At 43.4% G+C, this 19266-nt stretch overlaps 1 protein-coding gene across 1 annotated transcript in view; it reads right to left on the bottom strand.

Moving 5' to 3' along the window:
- The window catches only part of LOC126267654 (odorant receptor 83a-like), a 177450-nt gene that overhangs the window by 77996 nt on the left and 80188 nt on the right, over positions 1-19266 (bottom strand). The window lies entirely within an intron of this gene.

Raw genomic sequence — 19266 nt, 5'->3', positions numbered from 1 at the left:
AAAATTTTGTTGAGGAATTGCTCACCTTCTCTTTCATAACGTTCCTTTAGCTCTGTGCACACTCTCAACCTTGTCTCCGTGTGTAGCCGCGTAAACTCCTTTGGGACCAATCTTGCGCATGTTTTGCGGTACTTCAGCTTGTTATAGATAATGTTATGAACTGTACCAGTATTAAATTGAACCTTATCAACTATCGTTTCCACAGTACCACGGCGGTCGTCACGAATAATGTCGTCAATTCGACTTTCAAGTGCGGGAGTTGGGAAACTGAAACTGGTCGGCCAGAACGGTGTTCGTCAGTCACTGAGTCGCGAACATTTTTGAACTGCTCCACCCAATTGTAAAAATTTGCACGATTCGTACAACCTTCACCATAAACTTCAGACATTCTGCAGTATGTATTCACCGATTTCTCGCCTTCAGTGAGTAAAAAACGAATAACAGAACGTTGTTCAACTAATGTGGACGTTTCTAGCGGAAGTTATAAACAAAACAATGTTGATACATCAGCTGATCAGGGCTCATCCCAGTGATGCCAACTTAAAGCTACAAAGGCATCAAACTTGCCCTCCTAACTGTTTCTTCCCCGAACCAATTTGTCTCTTTAATTTTTGAATGAACCTCATACAATCTACAGTATAATGCTAATCCTCTCGTGGTTAATTAAATTTTAGAGATAAAAAACTTTACCATCAATTATGTTTTGTGGAATATAAAATTTACATCATCAATCAGACATTTCATATCAGCTGCATTACAACCTCCACTGCCCTGGCAACTCCGAGACATGCTCACTAGGGGGCATTAGGGTAGTTGGCGAAATTAACATCGAGTTTCAGAGAACATATTAACACTCAACTGCTACATAACGCGAAGTAAACAGTTTCTGACACGGATTTTGATTTTTTAATTCAAATACGTAACTATGCAATTGCACATTGACGAAGAGAAGCTATATTTAAACAGCTAGAACACATTACACGTATGCAACAATGGACAGTACCTCGCGCAGCTTGAAAACTGCTTAGTAGTAAATAAAGAAAGAATAAATTGTGAAAGCAAAATTCTTAAGAGCTGGTGTTCCGACACAATTATACACTCTTCACTGGGCATCGGAGCTCTGTTCGAAGAGGGACTCATCACTGGATTCCAGGCTGAGGGCGTGTTTGGAGACGCCCTGAAGAACGGTGGGATACCGATCTGACTGTCATCCGGGGTGCCATTTCTTTCCATAGTAAGATCCCATTGGTTGTCGTCCACGGCGCCCTTGCACCGCAGTGGCATGTCCACTATACTGTACTCCCCGGTTTGTTGGCGTTCATGGCAAGCAATTCTGTGCTTACATTTCAGCAAGATAATGCCCGCCTGCACACGACGAGAGTTTCTACTGCTAGCCTTCATGCTTGCCAAACCCTACCCCGGCCAGCCAGGTCGCCGGGTCTCTCTCCAACTGAAAACGTTTGGAGAATTTTTGGCGTCTTGGGTAGCCCCCCCCCCCCCCCCCCCCCAACCAGTTCGGATTTTAACGATCTAACACGCCAGTTGGACAGAGTTGGTCATGATATCCCACCAACTCCTACAATCAATGACAAGCCGAATAAGTGCTTTCATAAGTGTCACAGGTAGACAAACGTGTTATTGACTTCCTCAATTTGTGAAAATCCTTCTCCTGCATAAATCATCCAATTTTTCAGAAATTGTAATGATTTATTTGTCTGTACATGTACATAACATCTACAGATTTTCGTCCAATTCGGATAAATCCTACGTGGCAATCGTCTTTTTTTTTCCTAGAGTGTATTACAAGCTGCTGCAAGCAAGCAAAAATGAAATAGAATTAATTGTAGTTGTTATCGTCTTCAGTCCAGAGACTGGTTTGATGTAGCTCTCCATGCTACTCTATCCTGTGCAAGCTTCTTCATCTCTCAGTACCTACTGCAACCTACAACCTTCTGAATCTGCTTAGTGTATTCATCTCTTGGTCTCCCTCTACAATTTTTACCCTCCACGCTGCCCTCCGGTACTAAATTGGTGCCTCAGAACATGTCCTACCAACCTATCCCTTCTTCTAGTCAAGATGTGCCACAAGCCGCTTTTCTCCCCAATTCTATTCAATACCTCCTCATCAGTTATGTGATCTACCCATCTAATCTTCAGCACTCTTCTGTAGCACCACATTTCGAAAGCTTCTATCCTCTTCTTGTCTAAACTATTTATCGTCCATGTTTCACTTCCACACATGGCTACACTCCATACAAATACTTTCAGAAACGACCCTGACACTTAAATCAATACTCGATGTTAACAAATTTCTCTTCTTCAGAAACGCTTTCCTTGCCATTACCAGCCTACATTTTATATCCTCTCTACTTCGACCATCATCAGTTATTTTGCTCCCCAAATAGAAAAACTCCTTTACTACTTCAAGTGTCTCATTTCCTAATCTAATTTCCTGAGCATCACCCGATTTAATTCGACTACATTCCATTATCCTCGTTTTGCTTTTGTTGATGTTCATCTTATATCCTCCTTTCAAGACACTGTCCATTCCGTTTAATAGCCCTTCCGCGTCCTTTGCTGTCTCTCACAGAATTACAATGTCATCGGCGAACCTCGAAGTTTTTGTTTCTTCTCCATGGATTTTATCTCCTACTCCAGTTTTTTTGTTCCTTTAGTGCTTTCTCAATATACAGATGGAATATCATCGGGGATAGGCTACAATTAATTATTAAATCACTAAACAGTAAAGGCTCCTTGTTTGGTGACATATCAAGTAGGATTATGAAGTAAAGTGCACAATATATAACTTTTGTCATTTTCCTGTGCGGTACATATTTCTGTGAGCTCAGTTTCCCGGCTGATAGAAATACTCGTTAGCGAAGTCACTTTATGAAAAGATAAACAGATATAATATACACAATTATCGGCCAATCTCTTTGCTACTAGTGTTTGCTGTCCGACTTGCAATTACCTCCTAATATCGTTTGGGAACTCATTTTGCCCGGTGTAGTGGAGCATCTCGACTTGGCATTGATTCAACAAGCCACTGGATGTCCTCTGCAGAAATATTGAGACATGCTGCCTCTATAGCCGTCCATAATTGCGAAAGTGTTGCCGGTGCAGGATTTTAGCACGAACTGACTTCTCGATTACGCTCCATAAACGTTCGATGGGATTCATGTCGGGCAGTTTAGGTGGTCAAATCATTCGCTCGAACTGTCCAGAATGTTCTTCAAAAAAATCGCGGGCAATTGTGATCTGGTGACATGGTGCATTGTCATTCATAATAACTCCATCGTTGTTTGTGAACGTGAAGTCCATGAATGGCTGAAAACTGTCTCCAATTAGACGAACATAACCATTTCCAGTCAATGATCAATTCAGTTAGACCAGAGTACCCAGCCCATTCCACGTAAACACGACACACGCCATTATGGAGCCACCACCAGCTTGCACTGTGCTTTGTCGACAGCTTGGGTTAACGGCTTTGTGGGATCTGCACCACACCCGAACCCAGCGATCAGCTCTTAACGGCTGGAATCGGGACTTATCTGACCAGGCCAAGGTTTCCCAGTCCGCTTTGGTCCAATCGATATGATCGCGAGCCCAGGAGAGGCACTGCAGGCGATGTGATGTTAGCAAAGGCACTCGCGTCGTGCTGCCATAACCCATTAACCCCAAATTTCGCCTCACAACCCCCATGCATATATTCGTCGTACATCCCACATCGATTTCTGCGTAAATTTCACGCAGTGCTACTTGTCTATTAGCACTGACCACTCTACACAAACGCCACTGCTCACGGTCGTTAAGATAAGGCCGTCGGCCACTGCGTTGTTAGCAGTGAAATTTGGTATTTTCCCTAAAGATTTCCGAAAAGAAATGTCCCATGAATCTAACTCCTACTACCAGGTTAGTTGTGGGCCCATAATCACTCCGGAAACCTATTCACATGAACTACCCAAATACAACTGAAAATTCTATATTCTCTTTTCTCTGTGAGGTTTTGGACGGATTAAATAAAACGTTGCGAACGCTAGGTGTTTTCTTTGATTTAACGAAGGCGTTTGACTGTGTTGACCACAAAATATTACTGCAGAAGTTGGACCATTATGGGGTAAAGGGAGTAGCTTACAATTGGTTCGCCTCTTACTTTAAGAACAGAAAGCAGAAGGTAATTCTCCGCAATATTGAGAGTGGTAGTGATGTTCAGTCCCAATGGGGCACTGTTAAGTGGGGCGTTCCCCAAGGGTCGGTGCTGGGGCCACTGCTGTTTATTATTTATATAAATGATATGCCTTCTAGTATTACAGGTGATTCAAAAATATTTCTATTTGCTGATGAGACCAGCTTGGTAGTAAAGGACCTTGTGTGTAATATTGAAACAGTATCAGATAATGTAGTTCATGAAATAAGTTCGTGGCTTGTGGAAAATAATTTCATGCTAAATCACAGTAAGACTCAGTTTTTGCAGTTTCTAGCTCACAATTCAACTATAGCCGATATTTTGATCAGACAGAATCGGCATATTATAAGCGAGACGGAACAGTTCAAGTTCCTATGCGTTCGGATAGATAGTTAGCTGTTGTGGAAAGCCCATGTTCAGGATCTTGTTCAGAAACGAAATGCAGCTTTATTTACCATTAGAACAGTATCTGAAATTCAGTTCAGTTCAACACGAAGAGTAGTCTACTTTGAATACTTTCATACGCTTAAGTCATATGGTATTATTTTTTGGGGTAATTCTTCTGATTCAAAAAGGGTATTTTTGGCTCAAAAACGGGCTGTTCGAGCTATGTGTGGTGTAAGTTCGAGAACCTCTTGTTGACCCCTATTCAATACTCTGGGAATTCTGACATTGCCCTCACAGTACATATTTTCTTTAATGTCGTTTGTTGTTAGCAATATTAGCTTATTCCCAAGAGTTAGCAGCTTTCACTCAGTTAATACTAGGCAGAAATCAAGTCTGCATGCGGAATGCACTTCCTTGACTCTTGTGCCTAAAGGAGTGCAGCATTCTGCTGCATCCATTTTCTATAAGCTACCAAATATGCTACCACAAGAACTCAAAAATCTTAGCAGTAGCCCAAACACTTTTAAGTCCAAACTGAAGAGTTTCCTCATGGCTCACTCCTTCTATTCTGTCGAGGAGTTCCTGGAGGAGCTGAAAAATTAAGCAAATACCAGTGTTACATTGTTGATTTACGAGAGACTTCTCCTTAATTTGGTCCCACGGAACAATAAATAAATAAATGAAAAATAACTAAACAAATGACAGCTTGGCCAATGCACTCCCCTTTTGTACCGTTTATACACTGATAAGCCAAAATATTATGGAAATTAGCGTTTGGCGTCATTGGCCGGGAGGCTCCTTGCGGGGCAGGTCCGGCCGCCTTGGTGCTGGTCTTATTGCATTCGACGCGACGTTGTCGACCTGCGCGCCGGATGGGGATGAAATGATGATGAAGACAGCACAACACCCAGTCCCTGAGCGGAGAAAATCTCCGACCCAGCCGGGAATCGAACCCGGGCCCGTAGGATGGCTATCCGTCACGCTGACCACTCAGCTATCGGGGCAGATAGCCAAAACATTATGACCACTGCCGACCGCGACGTTGGATGTCGCCTGGTGGCGTTGCGGGCACGTGAAGCGGTAACAAAAGTACGTAAGCGGAGCAGGCACGAACGTGGGATCAACCTGGCGAAGATATGGGCTGCAAATGGGGAAATTCATTGAGATAAGTAACTCTGACAAAGAGCGGATTATTATTACGCAAAACCTGTGAGGGAGTATTTCGAAAACGGCAAAAGCTGGTCGAATGTTCAAGTGCTACTGTTGTGAGCATCTGCGGAAAGAAGTAGATAGCCAGTGAAACTAGGCTCTCAATGGTTGGACGTCCACGACTATTCGCAGAAGTTGGGGGTCGCAGGCTTGTCTGCTCTGTAAATGAGAACAGATGGTGGTCTGGCATCTCTGCCGAAAGAGCACAACGCTGGTGCATGCACATGTGTTTCGGAGGACACCGTACAACAGACATTGCTGAAGAAGGAGCTCCGCAGCAGACCACCCCTACGTGTTCACAAGTTGATATCGTCAACTACACTACTGGGCATTAAAATTGCTACACCAAGAAGAAATGCAGATGATAAACAGGTATTCATTGGACAAATAAATTATACTAGAACTGACATGTGATTGCATTTTCACGCAATTTTGGTGGATAGATCCTGTGAAATCAGCCCCAGAACAACCACTTCTGACCATAATAACAGCCTTGATACGCCTGCGCAGAGTCAAACAGAGCTTGGATGGCGTGCACAGGTACAGCTGGCCATGCAGCTTCAACACGATACCACAGTTCATCAGGAGTAGTGACTGGCGTATTATGACGAGCCACTTGCTCGGGCACCATTGACCAGACTTTTCAATTGCTGAGAAATCTGGAGAATGTGCTGGCCAGGGCAGCAGTCGAACATTTTCTGTATCCAGAAAGGCCCGTACAGGACCTGCAACATGCGGTCGTGGATTACCCTGCTGAAAGGTAGGGTTTCGCAGGGATCGAATGAAGGGTAGAGCCACGGGTCGTAATACATCTGAAATGTAACGTCTACTGTTCAAAATGCTGTCAGTGCGAACAAGAGGTGACCGACACGTGTAACCAATGGCACCCTATACCATGACGCCGGGTCATACGTCAGTATGGCGATGACGAATACACGCTTCCAATGTGCGTTCACTTCGATATCGCCAAAAACGGATGCGACCATCATGATGCTGTAAACAGAACCTGGATTCATCCGAAAAAGTAACGTTTTGCCATTCGTGCACCCAGGTTCGTCGTCGAATAAACCATCGCAGGCGCTCCTGTCTGTGATGCTGCGTCAACGGTAACCGCAGCCATGGTCTACGAGCTGATAGTCCATGCTGCTGCAAACGTCGTCTAACTGTTCGTGCAGATGGTTCTTGTCTTGCAAACGTAACCAACTGTTGACTCAGGGATCGAGACGTGGCTGCACGATCCGTTACAGCCATGCGGATAAGATGCCTGTCATCTCGACTGCCAGTGATACGAGGCTGTTGGGATCCAGCACGGCGTTCCGTATTACCCTCCTGAACCCACCGATTCCATATTCTGCTAACAGTCATTGCATCTCGACCAACGCGAGCAATAATGTCGCGATACGATAAACCGCAATCGCGATAGGCTACAATCCGACCTTTATCAAAGTCGGAAACGTGATGGTACGCATTTCTGCTCCTTACACGAGGCATCACAACAACGTTTCACCAGGAACGTCGGTCAACTGCTGTTTGTGTATGAGAAACCGGTTGGAAACTTTCCTCATGTCAGCAGGTTGTCGGTGTCGCCACCGGTGCCAACCTTGTGTGAATGCTGCTGATCATTTGCAGATTACAACATCTTCTTCCTGTTGTTTAAATTTCGCATCTGTAGCACGTCATCTTCGTGATGTAGCAATTTTAATGACCAGTAGTGTAGTATTTTACAATCACAACCTTAGCTCCAGCTAAAATGGAACATGGAGTGCGCACGGCACCATGGGGCGACTCGAGCACCGATTAATGGAAACATGTCGACTCTTTGGGTGAATCAATTTTTGCTACACGAGGTCGACGATCGGTTCCGCAAACGGCGCCACCGAGGGAAATGGCAGCTGGAAACGTACAGCGCGCCACGGACGCAGGCTGGTGGATGCAGTATTACGCTAAGGGAGACATTCTCCTGCACTCGCATGGGGCCTGTGGTAGTAATCGAAGACGCGCTGGACGCTGCGAATCACTCTCATCCCTTCATGGTTGATGTCTACCCAGCCACCGATGTCATCAGTCAGCAGTTAATGTTTGAGTCTCGGAGCATCATAGTGAAATCACGTTGATTTCTTGGCGACCAAATTCGCTTGATGTAAATCATTTGGAACCCGTCTGGGTCGCTATCGGAAGCCATCAACGCGTACGCAAATCAGCGGGCCGTTATTTACGCTAATTAGAAGACCTATGCGCGGATATCTAGATACGTACCTCTGCAAAACCTACGAACAAACTTTCGGATCCCTGATACGCAGAATCACTTACGTACTTCGTTCCAAAGACGGACAAAAAAGCTATTAAACAGGTGGTCATAACGTTTTGGATCATCAGTGTATGTACATAACGCTATACGATGACTTTTTGACACCTCAGTGTATGAATAGAGCTATAAGGGGTGAAAGTTGTTTTGGTTAAATATTTATAAATACCATGTACAGTGACGAATTATCGTCAATTGTCAACCTGTCTTGTAAAAGCAGTTTCAGTACGTAAACGGGGTAACCTCATAATTTGCGTACACATCTGTGCACAATAGTACCGGGTGATCAAAAAGTCAGTATAAAACTTAATAAACCACGGAATAATGTAGATAGAGAGATAAAATTGACACACATGCTTGGAATGACATGGGGTTTTATTAGAACCAAAAAAAAAAAAAGAAAAGTATTGCTAGACGCGTGAAAGATCTCTTGCGCGCGTCGTTTGGTGATGATCGTGTGCTCAGCCGCCACTTTCGTCATGCTTGACCTCCCAGGTTACCTGAAGTCGCAAGTGCATCGTGATCGACCGCCACTCTAGGGATGTTGTTGTTGTTGTTGTCTTCAGTCCTGAGACTGGTTTGATGCAGCTCTCCATGCTACTCTATCCTGTGCAAGCTGCTTCATCTCCCAGTACCTACTGCAACCTACATCCTTCTGAATCTGCTTAGTGTACTCATCTCTCGGTCTCCCTCTACGATTTTTACCCTCCACGCTGCCCTCCAATGCTAAATTTGTGATCCCTTGATGCCTCAAAACATGTCCTACCAACCGATCCCTTCTTCTAGTCAAGTTGTGCCACAAACTTCTCTTCTCCCCAATCCTATTCAATACCTCCTCATTAGTTACGTGCTCTATCCACCTTATCTTCAGTATTCTTCTGTAGCACCACATTTCGAAAGCTTCTATTCTCTTCTTGTCCAAACTAGTTATCGTCCATGTTTCACTTCCATACATGGCTACACTCCAAACAAATACTTTCAGAAACGACTTCCTGATACATAAATCGATATTCGATGTTAACAAGTTTTCTATCAGGAGAAAGAAAGAAAGAAAACTCTAGGGATGCTGAAAGACAAAATCCGACGCCAATGACTCACTATAACTCCGGACATGCTTTACAGTACTGTTCACAACATTATTCCTCGACTACAGCTATTGTTGAGGAATGATGGTGGACATATTGAGCATTTCCTGTAGAGAACATCATCTTTGCTTTGTCTTACTTTGTTATGCTAATTATTGCTATTCTGACCAGATGAAGCGCCACCTGTCGGACATTTTTTGAACTTTTGTATTTTTTTCGTTCTAATAAAACCCCATGTCATTCCAAGCATGTGTGTCAATTTGTACCTCTCTATCTACATTATTCTGTGATTTATTAAGTTTTCAAATTGATACTGACTTTTTGATCACCCGGGATATGACAGCTTCCTTAAAGTAAAATTAGCAGAAATTGCCACTATTTTGGCCACAATTTTCAAAATCTCTCATATTTTTAATTTGAAAAACTTGCAACCCTTTGCGTAACGTTTAGGAAATAATCTAGCTAATAGAGTAGTGGGTTAATTAACATGCGGTTTCAAAAAAGAGAAGATTAACTCTTAATGAAAAAAAACGAATGAATACAGTTTCTGACACTGAAATCTTGTAAGGCAATCAAACAATCAATGAAGCTGACCATTTTAAATTCCTAGGATTGAGGGGAGACGAAGAGTTGCCGCGGAAGTATGTGGTGAAAGATCTTTTGTGCAAACTGAATGCTGCTGTCTCCGCTATAAGAATAAACTGAGGTGAAGTAAGTCATGGGGTAACTCCTAATATCGTGTCGGACCTCGTTTTGCCCAACGAGTGCACCAACTTGACGTGGCATGGACACAACAAGCCGTTTGAAATCCTCTGCAGAAATAATGAGGCATGCCTCCTCTACTGCTGTCCATAATTGCAAAAGTGTTGCCTGTGCAGGATTTTCACTGCGAAATGACCTCTTGAATATGTACCGTAAATGTTCTATGGGATTCATGTCAGGCGATCTGGGTGGCCAAAATATTCGCTCGAATTGTCCAGAATGTTCTTCAAACCAGTTGCGAACAATTATGGCGCATTGTCAGCCACGAAAATTTCATCGTTGAATAGCTGTAAATGTTCTCAGGTAGCCAAACATAAACATTTCCCATCCATTATGGGTTCAGTTGGACCAGAGGACAGAGTCCATTCACGCAAACACAACCCACACCAGCTTGTACAGTGCCTTGTTGACAACTTGGGTACATATCTTCGTGGGGTCTGCATCACACTCTAAACCTTCCATGAGCTCTTATCAACTGAATTCGGTTCTCATCTGATCAGGTCACGGTTTTCGAGTAGTCTACGGTCCAAACGATATCGTCACGAGCCCAGGAGAGGCGCTGTAGGTGATGCCGTGCTGTTAGCGAACGCACCTGCGTCGGTCGTCTGCTGCCATACCCCATTAATGCTAAATTTCGCCGTACTGTCCAAACGGGTACGTTCTTCGCATGTTCCACATTGATTTCTGCGGTTAATTCACGCAGTGTTGCACGTCTGTTAGCAATGACAACTCTACGTAAACGCCAGTGATACAAAAAATGTGTGGCACAATTTGGCTAAAAGAAGGGATTGGTTGATAGGACACATTCTCAGGCATCAAGGTATCGTAAATGTAATATTGGAGTGAAGTATGGGGAGTAAAGGTTGTAGAGGAAGACCCAGAGGAGAATACAGTAAGCAGATTCAGAAGGATGTACGTTGCACTAGTTATTCGGAGACGAAGAGGTTTGCTTAGGATAGAGCAGCACGGAAAGCTGAATCAAACCAGTCGAAGACAAAACCAGAAGAAACTGGAAACATTCATTCAGTGAATACCAGACGAGAAAAATATTTACGTTTGCACAACACTTCTTTTAACCATTGTGCAGAAAGTTGTGCAAAATTCATCAGATTTAATTTTCAATAGCCCTCCAGCATAACAAAAGAGTGAGTATAAACCTCATTTCTTCAAACCTAAGCCGGCCGGGGTGGCCGAGCGGTTCTAGGCGCTACAGTTTGGAACCGCGCGACTTCTACGGTCGCAGGTTTGAATCCTGCCTCGGGCATGGATGTGTGTGATGTCCTTAGGTTAGTTAGGTTTAAGTAGTTCTAAGTTCTAGGGGACTGATGACCTAAGAAGTTGAGTCCCATAGTGCTCAGAGCCATTTGAGCCATTCAAACCCAAGGTGAAAGGTTTCATTATAACACACTCTGTGTATTTTGTACTTGACTTCGCCGCAGTAATGGTGAAATTTCCTCTGCAATGTGTTATTTATTCGTATCCCCTCCCAAAGCTTATTTTTTGTGCTTTATTAATTTTTTAACATCTTTCTTTTAGAAATTTTCTAATCAGCATTCTGGAAACTGTCTACTGACTCGTGTCCTGGCGAAGTAGCTTTGGCTTACAAGGTCTCACAGAATCTGATAAATAAATAAATAATGGTGTCCGTTTTCTGCAAGACAGGATCTCCTTTCACAACGGACACGTTACCCAACTTGAAGCACACTCCTGCAGCTTCGAATCTGTATCGCATCTCCTCTTTTCACCCAATCTGCACCAACATAGTTCCGTACTCTTCCATCAGGGATCCCATTTTGAGGAAGAAGGATCATTGGTTTGAATCCCGAAGTCACAACACGGTTTTTTATGCTGACTTCTGCAAGAGAGGTGTTTGCATTGGCACAATTGATGGGAGAAGGATATGTCCTAATCGGAAGGAGGAGGCTATTGTTTTTGGCCCTGTAATGAACGTCAGTCTGCTATCCTCCGATTTCAAGTTTCGGACGCGGAAACTGACCGGAGAAAAATGGGCATCTTTCACTCTGCCATAAAGGTGAAGACAGCGCAGCTATCCAACCAGTAATTAGCAGCTCCCTCTGGTTTCGAACACTTGAGGCGAGCAAAAAGCTGATATCTACCCGGGTATGAAAGTGTACCAACCACAGTTGAATTCTGTTCCAATCATATTGGATCAGCATCTTCTTCTTCTTAGATCTTCAACCATCAGGTTGGTTAGCAGCAGTTCGTCATTCATTTGTCTTCAACCTTTCTCTTGAGTGCGGTATAGGTTGTGCAGCTGATATCCTCCACAATTTGGTTCATGTGTTCTAGTCTGGGTCTGCCTCTTGTATTTTTCCTCTTCCACTGTCCCATCAACGATACTTTTAGCGATACCATCATGTCTCAGCAGATGGCTCACCCGTGTGTCCCTTATGTATAAAATTAGCTTCTGGAGACAAGGGTTCTCTTCCTCTGTAAGTAAGCTGTTTAGGTTTTTATATTGATAACACCACACAGCGCTCTGTATGAATAGCACTGGCTGTGGTGTGTGCAGTCTGTGGCTGGTTAGCATTGTAGGAATATTCGCTATTTTAGTGTTGGGCAGTTGGATGTGAACAGCGCGTAGCGTTGCTCAGTTGGAGGTGAGCCGCCAGCAGTGGTGGATGTGGGGAGAGAGATGGCGGAGTTTTGAGAGCGGATGATCTGGACGTGTGTCCGTCAGACTGGATATCACGAACTGGTTCGTGATATCCAGTCTTACAAATTTATTGTTTCTGACGGACACACGTCCAGATCATCCGCTCTCAGTATATATGAGAGTCGCTTCTGCCTTGATGCCAATGACGGTCGTATGCGTGTTTGGCGCCGTGCAGGTGAGCGCCACAATCAGGACTGCATACGACCGAGGCACACAGGGCCAACACCCGGCATCATGGTGTGGGGAGCGATCTCCTACACTGGCCGTACACCTCTGGTGATCGTCGAGGGGACACTGAATAGTGCGCGGTACATCCAAACCGTCATCGAACCCATCGTTCTACCATTCCTAGACCGGCAAGGAACTTGCTGTTCCAACAGGACAGTGCACGTCCGCATGTATCCCGTGCCACCCAACGTGCTCTAGAAGATGTAAGTCAACTACCCTGACCAGCAAGATCTCCGGATCTGTCCCCCATTGAGCATGTTTGGGACTGGATGAAGCGTCGTCTCACGCGGTCTGCACGTCCAGCACGAACGCTGGTCCAACTGAGGCGCCAGGTGGAAATGGCATGGCAAGCCGTTCCACAGGACTACATCCAGCATCTCTACGATCGTCTCCATGGGAGAATAGCAGCCTGCATTGCTGCGAAAGGTGGATATACACTGTACTAGTGCCGACATTGTGCATGCTGTGTTGCCTGTGTCTATGTGCCTGTGGTTCTGTCAGTGTGATCATGTGATGTATCTGACCCCAGGAATGTGTCAATAAAGTTTCCTCTTCCTGGGACAATGAATTCACGGTGTTCTTATTTCAATTTCCAGGAGTGTATATATATTACGACTTTTGAACACTATTAAAGTAAATACATTGTTTGTTCTCCATCAAAATCTTTCATTTGCTAACTATGCCTATCAGGAGTTAGTGCCTAGAATCTTTTATTTAGCTGGCAGTATTGGTGCTCGCTGTATTGCAGTAGTTCGAGTAACGAAATTTTTTTTAAGGTAAGTGATTCATGAAGGGTATAGGTTAATGGCAGTCAGGGCCATTCTTTTGTAGGGAATATTGAAAATCAGATTGCGTTGCGCTAAAAATATTGTGTGTCAGTTTAGTGTTGAACAGAATAAGTAAAGAGAGAAATGTCTGAGTACCTTCAGTTCTGTTCAGCTGTTTGAAAATCAAATAACGTAAGAGGTTTATCAGCACAGTAATTCATTAATTTTTGTCACCTCCACTCCGTGGGAAACCTCTTCGTTTGATATCTCGTACAACCAGGAAATCTTGAGCATTCTGAAGTAGCACCACATCTCGGAGGCTGTTATTTTACGTTTATCTGCTTCTCGAAGTGTCCATGTCTGACTTCCGCACAGCAGCACACTCCAAACAAACTTCTTTATGGGGTTTTCCCTGAGATATTTGTCTATGCTGCTGGATGTGAGAACGTTTCTTCTCTTGTTAAAAGCAACTTTTGCCTGGTGGATTCGGCTTACAATATCCTTCCTTGACCTTCCGTTTGATGTAATATTATTCCCTAGGCAGACAGAGGATTCCACAGTCTCCAGTCGCTCTTTAAGTAAGCATTAAGCAACGGTCTGCTCACCACTAAGATTTTTGTTGTGCCTTTATTAATATTAAGATCAAAGGAAGAGCTGAAGGCGGTTTCCATCTGGGTCAGCGTCGCTTCTAGTTGTTGTGTATCTTCACTTAACACTGCACCGAGCGAGGTGGCGCATTCGGGAGGATGACTGTTCAATCCCGCGTCCGGCCATCCTGATTTAGGTTTTCCGTGATTTCCCTAAATCGCTCCAGGCAAATGCCGGGATGGTTCCTTTGAAGGCGTACGGCCGACTTCCTTCCCCATCCTTCCCTAATCCGATGAGACCGATGACCTCGCTGTCTGGTCTCCTTCCCCAAAAACAACCCCAACAACTTAACACTGCGATATCGTCAGCAACTCTCAGCATGTCTATTTTCTTTCCATGAATTTTAATTCCTCCTATGTCTCTTAGTTTCTCCCTGTCGTCTATTGCCCTGTGAATGGTATCCGTTGAACAAGAGAAGACAGAGTGAGCAGCTCTGTCTTACACCCTGCCTGCTCAATGATAACGATTTCTGCAAACTGTCAGAAGAAAAAATGAGATGTAAACGACTTATTTTCCTGCAATTTCTTCAAAGGCCAGGGAAATCGTTTACTGAAAAATCTTGCGGAATGAAAGGTGCTCATTCCAAGCAGTGCTTCTGGTCTATTAAACTATGAAGATCCTCAAGTATAGAAATCTCTGTTTTGTTTTATACGAGATATTAACGTACAAATGACATTTGGTGTTGTATCTGTGGATGCACGAACACCCTGCGTTCCAAGTATATGCTTTCCAATCTCAACTGAGTTCTCTTTTTTATATTCTATTTTATGTGTAGTTGACACGTCGAGATTTCGTAACTATAATTATTAAACCTATGTGTAAACGGAAAAATAATTTCAACTTTCGTTAAAATTACTTATATTGTGATTTCTCTGTATGTAAGATTTTACATTTTTACATAGCTGTTGGTAGTATGGTTCAACAAATGCAAGCCATATCCCTTTAAAAAAAGGAGTCGTTGTGATTCATTGTGTCACAACGTAGCGCGAGACGCTGAGGAAGAGCATTGAGCTGGTGCACACTGCAGCTTTTACAGCCTACGGGGTATATGAGAAAAACAATGAGACTGAATTTTTTATTAACCAATATTTTGATTTAATTTTTTAAAGAGCAGTATTGTTCCCTTCAACTAGTTCCCTTCGGCAGCTATTCACTGGCGGACTCGTTCCCAGTCTTTAGAGTAGCCCTGAAGGGCTTCATGGGATAGGGCCTTTAACATATGAGTCACGTTCTTTTTAATGTTGCTCGGACTCACAAAATAACGTTCTTTTAAGACTTTTTTCAATTTCGGAAAAGATGAAAAAGTCACAAGGACTCAGATCGTGCGAATAGGGATCTGTGGAAAAATAGAATGCCTTTTGAGGTCAAAAATTCTGTGACAGAAGTGGCACTGTGACACGGGCGGTGTCGTGATGCAGGATCCACTTGTCTGCAGTGTCTAGATCCATTCGATTCACCATTTTCCTGAGCCTTTCAAGGAGATCTTTCTACAACACTTGTCCTAGAGGAACAAATTCTTTATGCACGATACCACTATTGTGAAAAAAGGAAATCAGTATTGCTTTAATCTTTGATTTGCTCATTCTACCTTTTTTCGGTCGAGGAGATGTCTCACTGTACCACTCCTCGCTTTGCTGCTTTGTCTCAGGATCTACATCTACGTGATTACTCTGCTATTCACAGTAAAGTGCCTGGCAAAGGATTCAATGAACCACCTTCAAGCTGTCTCCCTACCGTTCCACTCTCGAACGACTCGCGGGAAAAACGAGCACTTATCTTTTTTCTGTGCGAGCCCTGATTTCTCTTATTTTATCGTGATGATCATTTCTCCCTATGTAGAAGGGTGCCAAACAGAATGTTTTCACAATCGGAGGAGAAAACTGTTGTTTGAAATTTCAAGAGAAAATTCCGACGTAACGAAAAACGCTTTTGTTTTAATGATTGGCACTTCAATTCACGTATCATTTCTGTGGCACTATTTCCCCCTATTTCGCGATAATACAAAACGATCTGCCCTTCTCTGAACTTTTTCGATGTCAGCCGTCAGTCCCATCTGATGCGGATCCCGCACGGCAATACTCCAGATTATGGCGGAAAAGTGTGGTGTAAGCAGTCTCTTCAGTAGACCTGTTGCACCTTCTAAGTGTTCTGCCAATGAATCGCAGTCTTTAGTTTACTCTACCCACAACATTATCTATGTGATCTTTCCAATTTAGGTTATTTGTAATTGTAATCCCTAAGTATTTAGTCCCCCCATGAACCATGGACCTTGCCGTTGGTGGGGAGGCTCGCGTGCCTCAGCGATACAGATAGCCGTACCGTAGGTGCAACCACAACGGAGGGGTATATGTTGAGAGGCCAGGCAAACGTGTGGTTCCTGAAGAGGGGCAGCAGCCTCTTCAGTAGTTGCAAGGGCAACAGTCTGGATGACTGACTGATCTGGACTTATAATAATAACCAAAACGCCCTTGCTGTGCTGGTACTGCGAACGGCTGAAAGCAAGGGGAAACTACGGCCGTAATTTTTCCCGAGGGCATGCAGCTTTACTGTATGATTAAATGATGATGGCATCCTCTTGGGTAAAATATTCCTGAGGTAAAATAGTCCCCCATTCGGATCTCCGGGCGGGGACTACTCAAGAGGATGTCGTTATCAGGAGAAAGAAAACTGGCGTTCTACGGATCGGAGCGTGGAATGTCAGATCCCTTAATCGGGCAGGTAGGTTAGAAAATTTAAAAAGGGAAATGGACAGGTTAAAGTTAGATATAGTGGGAATTAGTGAAGTTCGGTGGCAGGAGGAACAAGACCTCTGGTCAGGTGACTACAGGGTTATAAACACAAAATCAAATAGGGGTGATGCAGGAGTAGGTTTAATAATGAATAGGAAAATAGGAATGCGGGTAAGCTACTACAAGCAGCATAGTGAACGTATTATTGTGGCCAAGATAGATACGAAGCCCACACCTACTACAGTAGTACAAGTTTACATGCCAACTAGCTATGCAGATCACGAAGAAATTGAAGAAATGTACGATGAAATAAAAGAAATTATTCAGATAGTGAAGGGAGACGAAAATTTAATAGTCATGGGTGACTGGAATTCGAGTGTAGGAAAAGCGAGAGAAGGAAACGTAGTAGGTGGATATGGATTGGGGGCTAAGAAGTGAAAGAGGAAGCCGCCTGTTAGAATTTTGCACAGAACACGACTTAGTCATAGCTAACACTTGGTTTAAGAATCATGAAAGAAGGTTGTATACATGGAAGAAGCCTGGAGATACTGACAGGTTTCAGATAGATTATATAATGGTAAGACAGAGATTTAGGAACCAGGTTTTAAATTGTAAGACATTTCCAGGGGCAGATGTGGACTCTGACCACAATCTATTGGTTATGACCTGTAGATTAAACTGAAGAAACTGCAAAAAGGTGGGAAATTAAGGAGATGGGACCTGGATAAACTGAAAGAACCAGAGGTTGTACAGAGTTTCAGGGAGAGCATAAGGGAACAATTGTCAGGAATGGGGGAAAGAAATACAGTAGAAGAAGAATGGGTAACTTTGAGGGATGAAGTAGTGAAGGCAGCAGAGGATCAAGTAGGTAAAAAGACGAGGGCTAGTAGAAATCCTTGGGTAACAGAAGAAATATTGAATTTAATTGCTGAAAAGATAAAATATAAAAATGCAATAAATGAAGCAGGCAAAAAGGAATACAAACGTCTCAAAAATGAGATCGACAGGAAGTGCAAAATGGCTAAGCAGGGATGGCTAGAGGACAAATGTAAAGATGTAGAGGCTTATCTCACTATGGGTAAGGTAGATAACTGGCTACAGGAAAATTAAAGAGACCTTTGGAGATAAGAGAGCCACTTGTATGAGTATCAAGAGCTCAGATGGCAACCCAGTTCTAAGCAAAGAAGGGAAAGCAGAAAGGTGGAAGGAGTATATAGAGAGTCTATACAAGGGCAATGTACTTGAGGACAATATTATGGAAATGGAAGAGGATGTAGATGCAGATGAAATGGGAGATACGATACTGCGTGAAGAGTTTGACAGAGCACTGAAAGACCTGAGTCGAAACAAGGCCCCCGGAGTAGACAACATACCATTGGAACTACTGATGGCCTTGGGAGAGCCAGTCCTGACAAAACTCTACCATCTGGTGAGCAAGATGTATGAAACAGGCGAAATACCCTCAGACTTCAAGAAGAATATAACAATTCCAATCCCAAAGAAAGCAGGTGTTGACAGATGTGAAAATTACCGAACAATCAGTTTAATAAGCCATAGCTGCAAAATACTAACACGAATTATTTACAGACGAATGGAAAAACTAGTAGAAGCCGACCTCACGGAAGATCAGTTTGGATTCCGTAGAAATACTGGAACACGTGAGGCAATACTGACCTTACGACTTATCTTAGAAGAAAGATTAAGGAAAGGCAAACCTACGTTTCTAGCATTTGTAGACTTAGAGAAAGCTTTTGACAATGTTGACTGGAATACTCTCTTTCAAATTCTAAAGGTGGCAGGGGTAAAATGCAGGGATCAAAAGGCTATTTACAATTTGTACAGAAACCAGATGGCAGTTATAAGAGTCGAGGGGCATGAAAGGGAAGCAGTGGTTGGGATGGGAGTGAGAGAAGGTTGTAGTCTCTCCCCTATGTTATTCAATCTGTATATTGAGCAAGCAGTAAAGGAAACAAAAGAAAAATTCGGAGTATTTATTAAAATCCATGGAGAAGAAATAAAAACTTTGAGGTTTGCCGATGACATTGTAATTCTGTCAGAGACAGCAAGGGACTTGGAAGAGCAGTTGAATGGAATGGACAGTGTCTTGAGAGGAGTATATAAGATGAACATCAACAAAAGCAAAACGAAGATAATGGAATGTAGTCGAATTAAGTCGGGTGATGCTGAGGGAATTAGATTAGGAAATGAGACACTTAAAGTACTAAAGGAGTTTTGCTATTTGGGGAGCTAAATAACTGATGATGGTCGAAGTAGAGAGGATAT

Source organism: Schistocerca gregaria, chromosome 4, assembly GCF_023897955.1.
Source record: "Schistocerca gregaria isolate iqSchGreg1 chromosome 4, iqSchGreg1.2, whole genome shotgun sequence".
In the NCBI taxonomy this organism is placed as follows: Eukaryota; Metazoa; Arthropoda; class Insecta; order Orthoptera; family Acrididae; genus Schistocerca; species Schistocerca gregaria.
The sequence above is the reverse complement of the archived record's forward strand: the minus strand, read 5'-3'. Positions and strand labels throughout refer to the sequence as shown.